Consider the following 18,000-nt stretch of genomic DNA (forward strand, 5'->3'; position numbering starts at 1 on the left):
GGAAAGAAACTATATATTAGAAGCGAGGTCTTGCCTTCAGAGAAAGAAGCAGTGTTTTTCTAACATCACAGAGAACACCTGCTTGCTCAGCATCAGTCAGAAGTAATTCACCTGCAGGGAGCAGGGCAGAATAAGTGCTGAACCCACTGAAAACAGGATCAGGCTCTTTAAAGGACGTACACAATATATTCTGGCACTCGGCTCCCATTTCACAACAGGCGGATGGGAGGAAAGCGAAGCCTCCAAGTCTGCCACACTTCTCAGAGCTTCAGAGACACTGAAGGGAGGGTGAGAGCACCAAGTATAGGTTTGTAATTTAATTTATGTTTATTTTGGTCCAAGGTTGAGGTCAATGCACAATGAGGAGGTTATCAGATGACTCATATTAGCCTGAGCACTGTGCTGGGATAAAGTTAGTACTGTGCCTACTGGGAAGATGTAAGATTGTCAGATGGCCAGGGTACAGACTTATATAATTCATTTCTATTCCTGAAGTAATTTTCTTGACCAAGTCTGAGAAAGGAATGAACATTCTATTGTAGTGGTGTGGCAGGGTGGAAGTCTGGGCTTTACACATAATGTGCTCAGCTGCATTGACAGGAAAATTCATCATTAACATGAATTACTTGCCCTTTTTAACACTTACCATGATAAGACACATACAGCATTATCCAGTCCTTTTTTCTACCTGGAAATGCACATATATTCATTTCTAAGAAGCAGTTTCTTGCTAGTTTGCCTAGTTAGTGAAGTAAGCAGTAGGAGTAAGACAAAAACTGAAAGAAACCATTTTTTTTTTCTTCATTTAAGTCCAAGGCAAAAACTCTGTGTTTTCCCCATGGGAACAGAATAGGACTCCAGTGTGTCATGGAAGAAACACAAAATCACAGATATGGCCCAGAGAGGACGTCAAGGAAACATGAAACAGGTGCTCTGCTCATGTACTTGAACACACGCCTGAAAAAAAACAGTCAAAATGTTTTAGCCATGATTACTCAACCTTTTGAATGAAGCATAAAAAAATCCTCTTAAAGCATAAAGAGGGAATTTTTAGAAGTAAATTAATGTAATCTTGAAAAAATTCTTGCACCTGAACTGAACTAAATTACCTGCTAAGGGTTGTTTGGCTTTGAAAATGAGCCAGAGGAACCAGTGTCCAATCGACTAAGCAGAGATCAGCAGTGCCCCTTGACCATGGTGAAGGCTAACAGCTGGATTATAAAGAGGATGGCGAGCAGATAAATGAAAATCATTATTTACTTCAAAATTTTTCCAGGTTTGGATTCTTCAGGGCAAGAAAGATATTGATAAACTGGAAAGAGTTCAGTGGAGGGGCACCAAAATGGTCCAGGGGCAAGAGAACTTGTCCTGTGAGGACAAGCTGAGGCAATGGAGCTTGATTATACTTAAGATAAAGCTTTGGAGATATGTTTAAATCCACCTTCCAGTTCCTGACAGGCTTTTATCAGGAGCAAAGAGCAAGGGTCTTATGTGCTCAGCTACAGAACAAGAGATAATTGTTCTAATTTGAAGCAAGAGATGTTCTTACTGGACCTAAGGGTGGGGGAAAAAGGCACAGCAATATAACAAAGCACAGGTACACATTACAAACATATGGAAACTAATTAAGAACAGTATGTGGCTCCCTGTCTTCCAAGGCTTCCCAGAACCATCACCTGGAAAGACAGAGAACAAAATGGGAGACCAAGGCCATGAAAATTTTTTCTTGACACTGTGCATCCATGGTGGAAAAGAGACTGTTTCCAAGGGCCTGGAGTGACAGGACAAGGGGGAATGGCTTCAAACTGACAGAGAACAGGTTTAGATTGGATATCAGGAAGAAATTCTTCCCTGTGAGGGTGGGGAGGCCTTGGCACAGGTTGCCCAGAGAAGCTGTGGCTGCCCCATCCCTGGAAGTGTCCAAGGCCAGGTTGGATGGGGCTCTGAGCAACCTGGAATAGTGGAAGGTGTCCCTGCCCATGGCAGAGGGTTGGAATGAGATGATCTTTAATGTCCCTTCCAATCCAAACCATTCTGTGATTCTATGCAAGTCCACATTTTTGGGAAAAACAGTTGGGCTTTAAGGCTTTCAAAAGTCAGGAAAAATTCCGAGCCCCTCAGTTTCTAAATAATTAACTCCCCTAACCCATACTGCGTGTCCTGATCTCCAATTTGAGGCCTCATTATCCTAAGGAGCAGTGGAACAAAAGCCTTTTAATCTTTTCTAGAAGTGTAGGTGCTAAATATAGATCTGGCTTAAACTATTAAAGTATAATACTCCAATTCATTTTAGAAGCAACAAAGCAATTAATCTTTATTTCTGCAGTTGTAGACCCAGTCTCTTCTTTAGCCATGGATTCCTGCAGAGCTGCTTCTCCCTACCTTTTGTGGGATGATTAGTTAACACAAATGGCAGGGTATCATTTTCAAGGGCTCCTGTGTCACAGAAACTTCATCTCCAGAAGTCTTGAAGATTTAGAGAGGCAAAGCCAGGACTGATGTGCCCTGGTGTTGGCTGGCAGTTTGCCCTTGCAGGAGGACAGGCTGGGGATTCCAGAGGTGCCCTCCAGACAACACTTCTGTGATTTTCCAAAAGCCCCTCAACATGACTCTGCTAACTCATTGGTCATAGAAAAGTCACACAGAATGGACCTTCTCAAATCCTCCAACTGCTCCACTCACCATCCTAATTCTAAAAGTCCTTTTCTCCAACACCTGAATTTTCCAAAAGCAAGACAGGGAATGACATGTGCATGGACAAGAGTAAACTCTGGAGAGTCAAAGGACTGATACCTCCTCCTGTTAAAGAGCCAGACAGAAAAATTACTGTGCATGTCAGCTTAAAAAACAAAGGTCTTTTTTTGCTAACTTCCCTAACTAGCCCTCAATGAAAAAAAAGAAATATAAAGCGCTCTTTGAAAATTCTCTTGGCTACATCTGTATAAAACAGATTATGCTTCTTTTTCATTAACTTCAGATCAAAGCTATTCACTTTTTAAGTATGGAACCAAAGGGATCAGGTAAAGTAAATATCATCTTCTCTCCAATTTCATGTACAAACACTGAGTTCTCAGGATGAGAAGACATGATTTAGTAGCATTACTACAAAAGAAAAATCTGCATTTATATCCTGATTTTCACATGGATGGCTGGGCTCTCATTATTTTTTTAGTGTGATGATTATATTTAACTACAGAGGGCCTGGCTGATATTGTCCTGGAGATCTCCGCCAGGGACAGGCTGAATAGGAGTGAGGGGAATAAGCTTGTGCCTTGGAGCAGGTCTCATGTGAAGGGGACTAATGGGGGCATGAAGTCCCATCCTCACATGCAGGATGTACTTCTCCCCCTCCATGCAGTCACATGAATAAGTTTCTAAAAGCAGGACCAGATGAAGTGTCTTACCCACCACCATTAGACATGTTGGACTAGATGTACTATTCTATGACATCTGCAAAAATAAAGTGAATAGATACTTCAAATCCATATTAAAACGTGGCCCAAAGGCAACATCCAAGCTATATTGCACTCCACTGCTGTACAAACACTGACAAAGATTTTTCCTGCCCAACCCAGTCACTCAGATTTAAATCCCACACAGCTGAGGACTGTCAGACTCTTGTTTTGAAACTTGTCTGCTGATGAGAAGTGCACAACCAGCTCTGCTCCCATCAACTGTATTAAAAATAAAAGTTTGATCCTGAGGTTAGACCAACATTTATGTGCCAGCTGCCAAACTTAAATGAACTTTCCTAACCAAGGCAGAAAGGCCAAAGATTTGTGCTAAGAAACATATTATGAAATTTTATTCTACAAATGGATGGCACTGTTCCCACCTAAAAGAAGGGAACTGTACAAGTGCATGTTTACATCTCATACCCTCATTTGCACACTATCATATGGAGCTGAATTTATTACTGGGGGTGGGGAAGAAATACATTTCAGACATGTTATCTATTATCCAAGTATCTATTCCTCAGCTTTTTACTATTTTGATAATAATCTGCTAAGGAGAGAGACTGTTTACAAGGGCATGTAGTGATGGGACAAGTGGGAATGTCTTCAAACTGAAAGAAGTTTAGATTAGATATTAGGGAGAAATTCTTCCCTGAGGGTGGGGAGGCCCTGGCACAGGTTGCCCAGAGAAGCTGTGGCTGCCCCATCCCTGGAAGTGTCCAAGGCCAGGTTGGATGGGGCTCTGAGCAACCTGGGATAGTGGAAGGTGTCCTTGCTCATGGCAGGGGGTTGGAATGAGATGAGCTTTGTGTCCCTTCTAACCCATGTCATTCTGTGATTCTATGATTTTTTTTTCCCCATATATTGGCTTCCAAAGTTTTCAAAAACTATCCACAGACAGGGTCATGGCCCTGTACACAAGGTAACATACTCCACTGAGAGGCCCTTTGAGTGATTTGGTAAGTGGAATGTGGCAATCCTGGAAGTTACACAGCAAGAGGAAAGCAAAGATGATCCAATAAGCCTCAGATTCTTCAAGTTCACTCTAAATAGTACAGCTCTGGGAGAAGGCAGGTCCAACCTTCAAACTGGCATGGTTTATGTTAGTATCAACTGGATTTTAAAATAATTGAGCCTATGTTGACATTTTTAGACCAATTCCCCAAAATTACTAGGAGTGAATGCAAAGTTACGATTTGTCTGAGAATCTTGAGGCACCAACCACTTGCTCCAACAGCTTCTCATATCTGTGGGACGAAAACAACTCCCCAGGAGCACTGGTGCTCCCACATGGGATACAAGGGGCTCCTGTAAGACACTGAACAGCATCGGAACAAAAACAGCCTGAGAAATCCTCATCAGCTTTTTTCCTGGCAGCTCTCATGCCTGCACATCTCCAAACAGGTCATAAAACACGGCCTCAGAGCAAGACCTGTGCTAAAAATGTCCAAGATCTGTGATTTTCTCAAGTGCCACCTGATTTATCTCTGCCCAAACAGCTGCCCTTGTCTCTCTAGCAGTTCCACCACTGCCTAATTTCAACAAAATACAACAGGAAGACATAAATCTCTGATACAGCAAGATTCCACAGAGGAGAGAAAGCCTAAAAGTTTCCCTTCTGAAGAAAAAAAAAAACAAAGACCTCAATAGTTATTAACAGGGAGAATTCTTCCACAATTCGTCCTTGAATGCACGTATAGGAAATAAGATGTGAAATATTCCAGCCCTCAAGTGGCTCCTGATGTGTGCCATGGGGTGTTTGCCCATGTGTTCCATGGGAAAACATAAGGTTTGTAGTGGTTCCACAAGTGGCTGGTGAGCAAGAGAAGCAGTACACAGAGCCTGCATTTTGATCTGTGTTTAAGAAATTCAGCAAAGGGTTTTCCTGCTGGATGGCCACATTTTAAGCCTGCTGTGAGTTTGTGTAAGTGCCCTGTTAACACTTACAAAAGGTAAGGAGACACATTTGGGGCTAAATTCCTGTCTGTCTGTCTCACTGCATGTTCCTAGCTTTAGTCAGTGGTGAATACAGACAGAAGTGGGAGGGGGGAGGAGATATAATTCAACTATTTAGAAAACAGAACTCTTTTCTGATGAGTTATGCAGCTTCCCTCTATAATTTCAAAAAGTACTTCCAAGGAACAAGTGGGAGTTGCATTTCTCAACCTGAAAAGACCTAAGGCTTTGGGAAGATCTTGTCCCACAAAAAGGTGAAAGACAGGGTGAAATCCCCATAGACAGATAGACATTGATTTCAAAGCTGTAGGAATAGCTCCCGAAGCACAGGGATATCACTTGGATGATTTACTTTTTATTAAGTTAAATCCGTAGTAGGCTTAGATTTTCATTAAAAATGTTGTTTAAGGAGGGGAATGAGAGGTACCTCCACTTTAAAGTTGTCTAAGTGAGATTTGGAAAAGTTTAACAAAGAAAAAAAACAGACAAACAAAACCCATAAAACTTCATGGGAAATTGGGGGAGGGGGGGGGAAATGGCACTTCTGCATGGAAAAAGAAAACAAGAAAAGCAACTCTACCATCAATAAATTCTGAATTTCTTGACCAAGCATATCTCTTCAGTATCTACAGTAAGTCATAGTGCTGAAACTAAGGAGATTTGTCAGCAAATCCAGCCAGGAGCCTTAAACCTCATGGGTAAGGAAGCTATCCAACACAGAGCACTTCAGATCCACAGCTCACAAATCTGAAGACAAGCAGCAGCTGAGGCAGAGAGTCCCAGGATGTTTTATAGTGATTAAACAGGAACACAAACAGCCACAGGAAAAGAAAAATCACTTCAATTAAAAGGATTAATTAATTAAAAGGATGACTCCTCCTCTGCAGCAGATCTGTTTTTCCTTGGAGGGTGCTGGAGAGCCCAGGCAGAGGGCAGTGGCTGTCCTGGCTTTGGGGTGGAACAGCAGGCACAGGAACTGTTTCCTGGGTGAATTTCAGCTCCCTCCATCCCAAAGTCAGGTCCTAAAGCTGTCTAAATTGTGGTCTAGAACTATCTCCAGGCTCTGTTTAGACTGCAAACAGCTCTGGGTGATTGCCATCCACATACAGATGGAGATGCAATTGTGTGGTACCCAACTCCCCAATTTCCCAGCAATCACAGTGACCATACCACCACTCAACACATCACAGTGGTTTGATGCAAATTAAGCTTTTTCAAAGGAACAAACTAAACAGGGTGGTGTACTTTTCCTTCCTATAGGGCCACACTGTGGGGCAGATTACCACAGTGCCCAGGGAGAGGCCTGAGCAAGAGGCAGTAGCTCTACAACAAAATCATGTAGTACCAACTGAGAGAATTAAGATGAGGAGAGACCACTGGAGGTCATCTAGAATTCCCTAGGCCATAGACTCAAACTTGGAGAGCAGATTTAGATTAGATATTAGAGAGAAATTCTCTCCTGTGCGGGTGGTGAGGCCCTGGCACAGGTTGCCCAGAGAAGCTGTGGCTGCCCAATCCCTGGAAGTGTTGAAGGCCAGGTTGGATGGGGCTCTGAGCAACCTGGTCTAGTGGAAGGTGTCCCTGCTCATGGCAGGGGGTTGGAACTGGATGATCTTTCAGGTCCCTTCTATCCCAAACCATTCTATGATACGGTTCTATGAAAAAACCCTGGTTTTGAAACTCCTCAAGGATGGATATTTCACTGCCTCTTAGAGCTTTGCCAACGCTGAACCGCTCTCATGATGAAAACATTTTTCCCTTATATCACATCAGAGAAGATACAGGAGTCACCATTACAGACCTGACATTGCAGGCTCAGAGCTTTTTACTTCCCACACAAGTAGGAATTTAGACTGGAGCTATGCACAGCTGCATATCTATACAGAAATCTAAAATTAGTAATATCTTCTCTAATTTCTAGTCTACCTTATGACCCTCTCCTGCTGCAGATGTCTAAAATATACCAGTTTCTGCCTGAAGACAGCAAGCTAGGATTTGCAGATAAATGTTAAAAATCCCAGAATAATCAAAACTGCTTAATCTCAGTCTATAAAAGGAAGGTGAATATCCACATGTAGTTTCCTTTGCTTACTCCCTCTTAACATCCCTTTCAGACTGAATAGGATTCCACCAGCTGTTTTTGGCTCTTAAGATAAATATCCTGCATTAGTGCTACAGGTTCCTGTAACTTTCAAGTGCCCAATGAGAAACATTGTCAGAATTGATACATTTTTTTAAAAAGCTCTGGTAATACTCTCAAGAGAAAAGGCTTTGCACATTTATGAGCAGCAAATGCAAGTATCTACATGTCAAAACTGGATTGCAAGAGTCCTGGGACAGCCCCAACAAGCAGGACCCATGACATGGAGAATTCCCTCTGCCTGACTGAACAGGGTGATTTAAGGGATAGGAGACAATGGTGTGAGTCCCTCACAGGTGCATCTCCTGTGTGACTGCCCCACCTACTCAGGTGCCTTTGTACAATAAGACTGAGGCTCTGCAAGTGGAACTGAATGATGGTCCATGAAGGGTGGAGGTGTTGCTGAGATTGTCAGTCTATGCCCTGCATCAAAACTGCTTCCATAAAGAAAAAGAGAGGGGTCATTGCCCTCTGAAGGGAACTAAAGGTCCCATATACAGACCAGACCCACTTCTTAGCGACATCTGTTGCCTCCCTGTTGCTCAGGTTAAAGATGTGAAGAGAAAGCTTCACACCCTGGTACAGCCTGCAGATTATTATCCATCATTGATATTTCAATATCAATGGTCTGGGGGCAGCACCTTTTCAGAGTCCTGAGCCTCACCCAGCTCTGAAGTGCCTCACATGCTCAAGCACAGATTTTTCTCATCCAAAGCCTACTTTCTCCACAGCAGGAGCCCCAGGAATCAGGAAACCCTTTGCCTTTCCTCTTGAGATGAGCCACAGAGTTTGCCTTGGAGCCATGGGCTGCAGAAACCAGAGGACTTCAAGCCCTGGGACTGGATAGAAGTGAGGGCAACTTGTTCCTATGTTTTTGCAGGAGTTTTCTGAAAGCAATATGCCACTGGATACTGTATTTTCAAAGCAATTTTTCCATGAAAGCGTAATTCCTTGGAAAATACTAAGGCAGCTTTCTTCTTGCTGTTTCTTCTACAGAGAAAGGTCAGCCTTCCACCCCTCAAGAAACTCCACCCTGGCACAGGGCTGACACACAGTAATGCTGCAGGCACAACCATTTGCATGGATTAAAAAGTAATTTTGCAAAAATCAATAATTCCTTCTCAGGTTTCAGAGCCCTAGTGGCAATAAATTGGAATGTCCTTGCCTGGGAACTCAATAGGAATTTCATTCAACCCAGCAGAAAGAAATTCCAAAATACATTTTATACTCCAAAACTGGTTCAGGTAGATGTTAATTTATATATTCCTTAGCCTCTCTGCCATCATAACCTTATTTTCAAAGCTGATGACCACCCAATATTCCCACTTCAAATGAAGATAAACTTTTTCTGCCCTTTTTATTCTTTAAGCATTTATGTACCTTTTCTTTTTTTTTTTTTTACTGACCGTGTCTTGCATAAAACATTATTTCTTCAAGTGGAGAGTACAAGGACATCTGTTTGCTTTGTGGTTTGCTTTGTTTTTTATCCTCACTGCCAAAAATACCTGGAGTTGAAACCAGAAACTGTCACTTCTAGAACACTGCTTATCTGGCTCTGACAATGAAGAGCCATATCAATAATTTGTTAAACAGGCTTCTCCAGAAAAACTGGAAAATCAATGAAAAAATCGGGTGAACTAAAGGACTAGAATCAGAGAAATTAGATGAAATAAAGTGAGTAAAAGAGTGTATATTCAGAGATCAATAGGAATTTCTCCTCTCTATTATGTATTCAGAGACTAAAAAAAGAATGGGGATGAGGACTCATACTGCTTGATTACAGGATGATTGCAAGAGATCAATAGGACAAGGCTATGAAGGCAGTTCAGAAAATTCTTTTAATGAAAAGAAGCTAAAGACAATTACTTACCTTATTTTGCCTTAAGAAAATGAAGTTGAAAAGGGGATACAATTGCTGCTTTAGTTTCCCGGGAGGGAAAAAAACACAAAGCAGAGAAACTTCTAAGCCAAAAGACAATGCTGGCAGAAGAACATATGGTCTTGTTTGTTTACACTCCCCAAGGAAGGATGTAGGCTGAAAATTTGGGAGAAGTTTCTAACTATCAGAACTATGAAGTTCTGGAACAGCCTTCCAGCAGCAGGGGGCAGGACTGTTTTTGACCAGTTCTTCAATTGCAGGATTTATGAGACAACTTGCAAGACTTGGAGCACAAACATGATGATTTAAGGAGTCATAGGGGTCTGGTATTTCTGCTCACACTCCTGCTCATAGACACTGCACTGGAATTTAAAAAAAGGTGGTGGATGGGGACAAGAGGGAAGAGAGAAGTGGAGAATGAATGCTTTAACTTCCCCAAAATTATGCTCAGCACATCATCACTGTTTCTTAGTGGCAAATCTTTTTGTAACTTCACTTATTAAAGGAGAATGAGTCAAAGTAAAGATCTAGCTTTTTCATTATTGTTAATAGGATGGGCCACGTGTACTTTTTTCTATGACTGTAGCTGAGAAAGGTTCAGGCTGCCAAAGAGCAAATAACCAACTAAAACACCTGAAAACAGAAAAAGAAACAAAGACAACGCGCAACAACAAATCTCAAGCATAATCTGATGTGCTTTTTCCATACACTCCTAAGACTGCAAACAGCACTCTGCAATCTAGACGTGGACAGAGATTAGCAGGAGAGGTGAACAACCTTCAATCGGACCCTGGTAAAACTACTGCCATCTTTCTCTTTCCACCTGGTCTCAGTTTTTCCCATGTACTTCTTTCTATCTCTTTCTTCACATTTATGGGCTTGGCCTTTTGGAGTTTCCCTCTTTTGGTCTTCTCCTGCTGCAAAGCTTTTTGGAATAGGGAAAGATGTCAAAGGTCATAGGGGGAAAAGGAGGACCATGAGACTGGAGGAGGTGTGCATGTGTGAGAAAGCACCCTAAACAGTATTGTTGGAAACTACTACAGCCCAGGGGCAGGAAGCACTTCCACAGGCTTTTCTGAATTATATTTACCAAAGTTCACTGAATCTTTCCTGTTTCTGCTAATCTTCTTGAGGTGATGAACTCACCAGAGTTAAAAAAGCTAAGCCAGGCCCTTTGCCAGAACTGCTCCCTTTTGATTGAAAACATAGTAGGAAGCAGGTAAAGTCTTTATTTAATCTACAGTGTAGATTAACATGGTTCTCCCTAATGTGCAAATATTTAACATGTGTGTGACATTTAGTCGGCATTCCATGTAGCACAGCACTTCGAACATGAAAAACAAGAAGTATTTTACACTACCCCCAGTCCCCACTGACACATTGTGTGCACACAGAGTAGTCCCTCCAGAGAGACACTCCCCAGGGCAGCACAGCACTGATATTATATCACCTGTTGTGGCAGTTTGAGCCACATTAGAAATCCAAAATTCAATTTCCAGGCTCCCCCACCCCTTCCCACGTTTTATCCTAACACCGGAGAGAAACTTTCAGGCCAGAGGCTTCTGTAGGGGAAGGGGGAAGTATTTACATTTATTTACACAAATAAATACTATACAAACTAAAGGTAACTATATATATATATATTACAGTTCTATCGGTCCTTTAAGCCCCTCCCTTTAACTTTAGTCCAGGAGAAGCCTTTTCAGGCTGCTGGGTAACGCAGTCTCTCTCCTGGGAGTGTTCTGGGCTCCTGAACACTCCCAAACCAACTTTCAGCTGTTTGCTGCGGTTTTTCTCCTCACGAAGTCCAAGAAAGTGGCTTTGAGTCCTTTCTCCTCGGTCTGCTGTGTGATCTCTCTCTCTCAGTCTCATACCTCGGTCCGTAGGCTGCTGCAGGGTTGTTCAGCTTATCAAGCGTCCTCCAAGTCAGTTTTCGGCTGCCCCCGGTCAGCTTTGGCAGGGCAACTCCCGAGCCCTTGTCCCGGGATTCTTCTCCCGAGGGCCGAGCTGATTTGTTCTCAGCCCGTCCACTTGGCTCTGCTTTAATGCTGAGCCTTGCATCCACTCCCACTAAACAGCAAGAGGGAAAAATCAGCCCCCTTCTGCAGCCTGGCTGCAAAGGAAGGGGGGAGAAGAGGGCCTGGCCACAAGGCCTGCCTCTTTCTCTCTCTCTCCTTGCTTACCTCAGGTGCTGTGAATCTCTCCCTTCACAGCACACACTCCAAATGCTGTCTCTAACTCTAGCCTAGGTAGAGTTGGGGGCTGCAGGGCTCCTCTTCCCCCCTCCCGAAGGGGCAAAGAAGGAGCCCAGCCACCCCCTGGCCTTCTCCACCCACACGCAGCAGACACCAGCAGAGAACTGCCAACAGCTCCCAGTGCTGTGTTTATATGATTTTTCAGCAGAAGAGAACAACGTGGACAGTGACTGGCTCTCCAGGGAACACTGCCCTGGCACCCAATCACCTCTGAGCCCCCCAGCCTCTCAGGGGGGGCCAATTTCAAACTATGACACCTGTACAAGTGTGGAACATCAGAGAGGCAGCACAAATTGAATAGGACATTTTTTCCAGAAGCAGGTTTCCTGTGAACTTGAATAATTCTTTCTTGGACTAGACAACCCAAAGACTCTTCACATGAACTTAACCCAAGGGACTGAGAAGGAACAATGCTCAGAAAGCAGTAGGAGTTTCCCAGGAGAAATTAAAACCCTGCTGTTTGTAGAGAAGCTGGCAAGGCTTGTCCAGTCCTCAGCAATTATTAACCCCCTTGCTCTTCCACATGACACTGCTGAGGGAGATCTGAAGCACATCAAGCATGGCCACATGGCTCGGAGGGCAATGATCAAGGGCATGGGACCCAGGTGGGGCTCCCCTTGTTCCTGTCAGTGGGATGGAGGGGCTTGAGGAGGAGTAGATGGATCCTGCAGGTCAGAACTGTTTGTACAGTTGTTTGTGGCTCCTATGACAATGGGACCCACCCTGAAGATCAATGACAGCTTGGAAGGGGACAAGATTCATGTGATCAAGTGGGAAAAAAGTATCTTTTCCAACAGGTTGTCCAACGTCATGAGAAGAGCTTTAATGAAAGAGGGATAAAAGAGGGAGAGAGAGATGACCAGCAATCTAGTGAAGAAATGGTGGATTTTTGAGAACACTTGAATAGAAGGAACCTTTCTTGCACTGAGGGGCCCAAAACTGGACACAGGACTTGAGGTGTGGCCTCACCAGTGCCTGGTACAGATGGACAATCTGTATTTAGACTCCTAAAAGCTGATGTTCCTCAGTGAAATGCACAATAATCAACTTCACAGTATCGTAGCAGGGTCTGTACAAAAGCACTCTGCCATATTTGCACCAGCAAGATGTTGTGAAGGATTCTTCCCTTGGGGGGGGAAACATTGGCTTATGTTCCTGGTGTGTTTAGAACTCTGGACAGTTTGATACAGTCCTTGAAATACTGCTTATTGCAGTGTCAGGCTTTGGGAAACAGCCCATCTGTGGAGCCTTCAAGCAGTCAGACACATCAAAGGTTTCTCTCTAGAAAGGAAGCCGAAGAACAGCATGAGGAAGAAAAATTTTATGCCCAGTTATTCACCTCATTTCACAGGGAAGGATGGAAGGATTTCTCTATGAAGGGTCAAATGACAAAATCATAGAATTGTTTGGGTTGGAAGGGACCTTAAAGATCATCTTGTTCCAACCCCCTGCCGTGGGCAGGGACACCTTCCACTAGCCCAGGTTGCTCCAAGTTCCATCCAACCTGGCCTTCAACACTTCCAGGGATGGAGCAGACACAGCTTCTCTGGGCAACCTGTGCCAGGGCCTCACCACCCTCACAGGGAAGAAGTTCTCCCTAATATCCAGTCTAAACCTACCCTCTGTCAGTTTGAACCCACTTCTCCTTGTCCTGTCACTCCAGGCCCTTGGAAATAGTCTCTCTGTATTTTTCTTGTAGACTCCCTTCAGGTCCTGGAAGGCCACAATTAGATCACCCCAAAGCCTTCTCTTCTCCAGGCTGAACAATCCCAACTCTCTCAGCCTTTCCTCACAGCAGAGCTGCTCCAGCCCTCTGATCACCTTCATACCTCCTCTGGACTCACTCCAACAGGTCTCTGTCCTTGCTGTGCCGGGCCCCCAGAGCTGGAGGCAGCACTGTAGGAAAGGTCTCCCCAGAGCAGGGCAGAGGGGCAGTATAAAGAATAAAAAAAGAATAGAAGGTGGAGGTTGTTTTATGAATCTTGGAGCAGAATCAACTGCCCTGGTTGGAGAATTAAGTAGAAGAACAGTGGAACTGGTAGGACATTGCCTGCTGCTGCCTGAAGGACAGGATGCTGGACACAGTGGAAGGCAAAGGCAAGCTATGAATGTTGGATTGGCATCTTTTCCTTTGTGGCACTTCTACCTGTAGCTGCCACAAAGGCACATCTCATTCATTGTTCTAGAGAGCCTTGCCTTCTATTTCACTTAAAGACCATCCAACGAGCACCAGTGAAAATAATTCTAGTTTCAGGAGTCAATACCTCAATTCCAAAACATACCATTATTTTAAATGAATAATGTTAAATTAAATCTATTACATGTTTTTTTTACACACACAAGCAGTACCCATCACAGAGAGCTGTAAGGCAAATTTAAGGTGCATAAATAAGATACTTTGAAGTGAGGTATGTTGTAGAACAGCAAGTAACAGCACGTTTAGCTTGTGTGAGGCAATTCATCCCACAAGATAGGAGTTATCAGCCTAATTGTGGCCTTCCAGTACCTGAAGTGAGTCTACAAGAAAATTGAGAGAGACTATTTCCAAGGGCCTGGAGTGACAGGACAAGGGGCAATGGCTTCAAACTGACAGAGAGGAGGTTTAGATTGGATATTAGGAAGATATTCTTCCCTGTGAGGGTGGTGAGGCCCTGGCACAGGTTGGCCAGAGAAGCTGTGGCTGCCCCATCCCTGCAAGTGTCCAAGGCCATGTTGGATGGGGCTCTGAGCAACCTGGGCTAGTGGAAGGTGTCCCTGCCCATGGCAGGGGGGTTGAACTAGATGGTCATAAAGATCCCTTCCAACCCTGGCCATTCTATGACAACCTCACAGCATGGTACAAGCTCTCACAATCTAACAGCTACCCCAGAACTCACACACTGGAATTTCCTCTCTGTTTATCAGCAATAAGTGTGTTTGCCATCATCATCTTGTTTCCAGGGCTTTTTTCCCTGCAAGCCCAAAGGCCTCTTTTAATAGGAGGGTGTTCACCACTGACATTTAATAAACAGCAATTACTTGAGCTTTAATCTGTTCTGCAGGTTCTTCTACAAGGAATTCAAACCTTCAGGGAGAAAATCAACTGTTATGATGCTTTTCTGAGTTTTAACCAGAAGCATTTTTTAACTCTCCCTAAAGAGCAACAAGCCCTGTCACAGTGTGGCATAGGTAACACACTGTGAATCTAATTAAGTGTATAATAAGGCAGCAGATTGCAGCACAGTGTGCTGTTACTTCAGTCTCAGGAACATGGAACTGATGCAGACTGAGCTGAACACATCAGGGACCATTTCCAGTAGGGGTGAAGAAGAATCCAGGCTGGGTTCATCCACACTAATGGCACCTGCACACAGACACACAGAAATTCAAAGTATAAACGAGGCGCAAGAGAAAATCTGGGCAGTGCTGTGGTTTTGCTCACATGGAGTTCCCTTGCATCATAGGTTTGTAAATATTTGTCTATGTCTTTTTTGAATGTGGCTGTCAGTGGAGAGCTCTAACACGGCATCTCTTTTCCTTAAAATATGGCAAATTGTCTGTGTAATACAAGTATTCCCCCTTCATCGAACTCCTCTTCCCACAGAAGTAGTAGTTTCAGGATATGTGCCCTTATACCATGTAGTTCCCAGGTTTGAATCCTGACACTTGCACAAATAACAATTCCAGTGAGAATTCCTGTTAAATAATCCACACAGAACTGACCTACATTTGCAAATCTCCTTTGAACCACTGTAACAAGAATACACATGGCATTAGAAGCGAAGACCTATCCTGTCACTGAATCCAGAGCACTGTGGGTCCACCATAGCAAGGCTCAAGTAAGTGTGGTTTTTCTTCAAAGCTGAGGCCATTATCATTGCTGGTTCAGGCACTTTAAAACAGATGGCACATTTCTGGGGAATTTTGCAGGCGAGCACACACTGTTAGGTACAATTTTGCCTTGTCTGGGAGAGGATTCTGGGAGAACCAGGGACTCCAAGAAAATTCACAGTGAACAGATGGAAAAAACACACCCTGAAGTAACAGCAAGTCTCTCCCCCCCCCCAAAAAAAAATATCAGAGTAAACCCAGCTTGAAATCTACTCTGGGATTACAAACATAACTGGTAATCACCATATCTGAGAAGGCAGAATTTACTGGTGTTGGGGAAGTACAAAACAAATGCTGAAATCACATTTGCTGCAGGGAGTGGAGCTGAACACTGAAGTGATGTTAGTGCTTGGTCTCAAGCACAAAGCTCCATGAAAAGCCCCAGTGTCCAAAATTCCAGGCACGAAGAGTGGGATATGATCCTGACCTACCCTGTGGGGTTGATGGACTCTCCATCTCTTTGGTCTTGCACGGTCTACTGAGGGTTTTGGACTGTGAGCAGCTCTGCCCTTTAGCTCTCTCAGTGCTGGCAATTAGTTGTCACCTGGATCTCAGCACAACAGAAAAAAGGCTCCCGGGCTGCTGAATATTTAAAAAAAAATATCAATCATAGGTTATATACCAGAAAAATGAATGCAAAAACTGGAAAACATGTGCAGGAAAAGAGGGATACAGCAGCTTAAATAGCATGAACAAAGCCCAGGAATACCAAATCCAATCAGAGAAAAAAGGCAGATGCTTTTATCTTGTGCAAGAATGGAAAAATTGAGGCATGATATGGACAGGAATAGTGACAAACAGGTGAAAGCAATAGTAAATCATCTAACTTTCTGAAAACTACAGTTTTTCTGCTCTTGCTTTTCACACAAGATAGGTAAAATTCAAATAGTAATCTGGTTAAAGGTTGCCTACTGCTCCTGACTGGACTGCACTTGATGCAAGCAGGGCACTGTACGCTGTTGATAACAAGTACACCTGATGTTTCAACAGGGCTGTAGTTTCACAAAGAGGGAGGAAAATGGAAAGGTAAATATAAATTTTATCTCCTGATTTTAGAAAAGTCAGGAAAAAAAGTGAATGGAAGTAGTTGGATTTTTTTATAATCTTATTATTGATTATCACAGTTCCACCACAAGGTTTGGTCAGGACTAAAAAAAATCCCTCAGTGACAGTTTAAATGATTCTGTCTCTTCCCTGATTTAGTTGTCCTGAAAGAGACTGATAATATTCCCTTAAATACCTCCTGTCTCCAGACTGGCTCTTCTCCCCATTCCACCAGACACTAAAGAATAAAAACCTTTTTTCTCCTCTTCTAATTATTCCTCCTAATGTGAGTGCCTGTTGCTCATGCAGTAAAGCCAAGCTTGATGACATGCAAAACCAAGGAGAAAAGCAAGGTGTTCTTCTGCATTTCTTAATTTTCCTCTTTTCAGGTTGGAAGAATTTCTCCACTGAAAGGGTTGTCAGCCATTGGAAGAGGCTGCCCACAGAGGTGATGGAGTCTCCACCACTGGAGGTGTTCAAAAAGTGACTGGATGTAGCACTTAAAACTGTGGTTTAGTTGACAAGGTGGAGATTGGTCAAAAGTTGGATCTGATCTTGGAGATGTTTTCCAATGAGTCTGTGATTCTAAAAGGGTAAGTTAAGTGAGGAATTTCAAATAGACATGAACCAGTTTTTGATGACTAGAGCATTTTTTAGATGAAAAATTCCAAATATTTACAGTAAAGATTAATTAATGGGGAAGTGAAGTGGATTGTTGTTTAACTTGTGCTGTGTCATTATATTTTATTTTGTTTCTTTAATATCTATTCAAGAAAACACAAGGATGTGAGAGGTTATTCTTCCTTTGTTAAAGATTTATAAATCCACTGAAGTGCAGGCTGGGAAAATTCTAAAGGCAGACAAAAAAAGGGAATAAGGTGGTCTGGGTAGTAACAAACAGAGTAATGAGTGGTTGGTCAGTGTGCTTGTCTTCCCATGCCCCACACCTGATCCCTCCTGTGTTCTTTTTAAATTCCATTTCTAGGAGTATTCCTGAGTGAGGGACTCTCTATTCCATGTGCATTTGTGTGCTTGGAGGTCTAAGTGCCAGCAGCTGGAGATCACAGGTCCAAGGGAACTTGTGTGGGAAAACTGGAGTGGCTAGTGAGGGAAATCAAGCTTGGCAAAGGAACTGGTGACCTGCAGTTTATCACCAACTGAGAGCTAAACACTTCTTTCCTATCCAAACCCAACTCAAAGCTATAAAGCACATGTGAGAAACAGGTAAGGATCAACATGGCAAAACTGGAAAGAGGCAAACACCTTTCATTTTCATTTTCACTCTGTCACTATGCAAAGTTACTGCTGTATTTAACACTTCCTTGGAACACAAACCTCTGCTTTGCCAAGGATGCCCTCAGCCTTCAGAACCTCACCAAATGCAGTGGCAGCACCAGCTTC

This window comes from Pseudopipra pipra, chromosome 5 (assembly GCF_036250125.1).
Source record: "Pseudopipra pipra isolate bDixPip1 chromosome 5, bDixPip1.hap1, whole genome shotgun sequence".
Classification (NCBI taxonomy): Eukaryota; Metazoa; Chordata; class Aves; order Passeriformes; family Pipridae; genus Pseudopipra; species Pseudopipra pipra.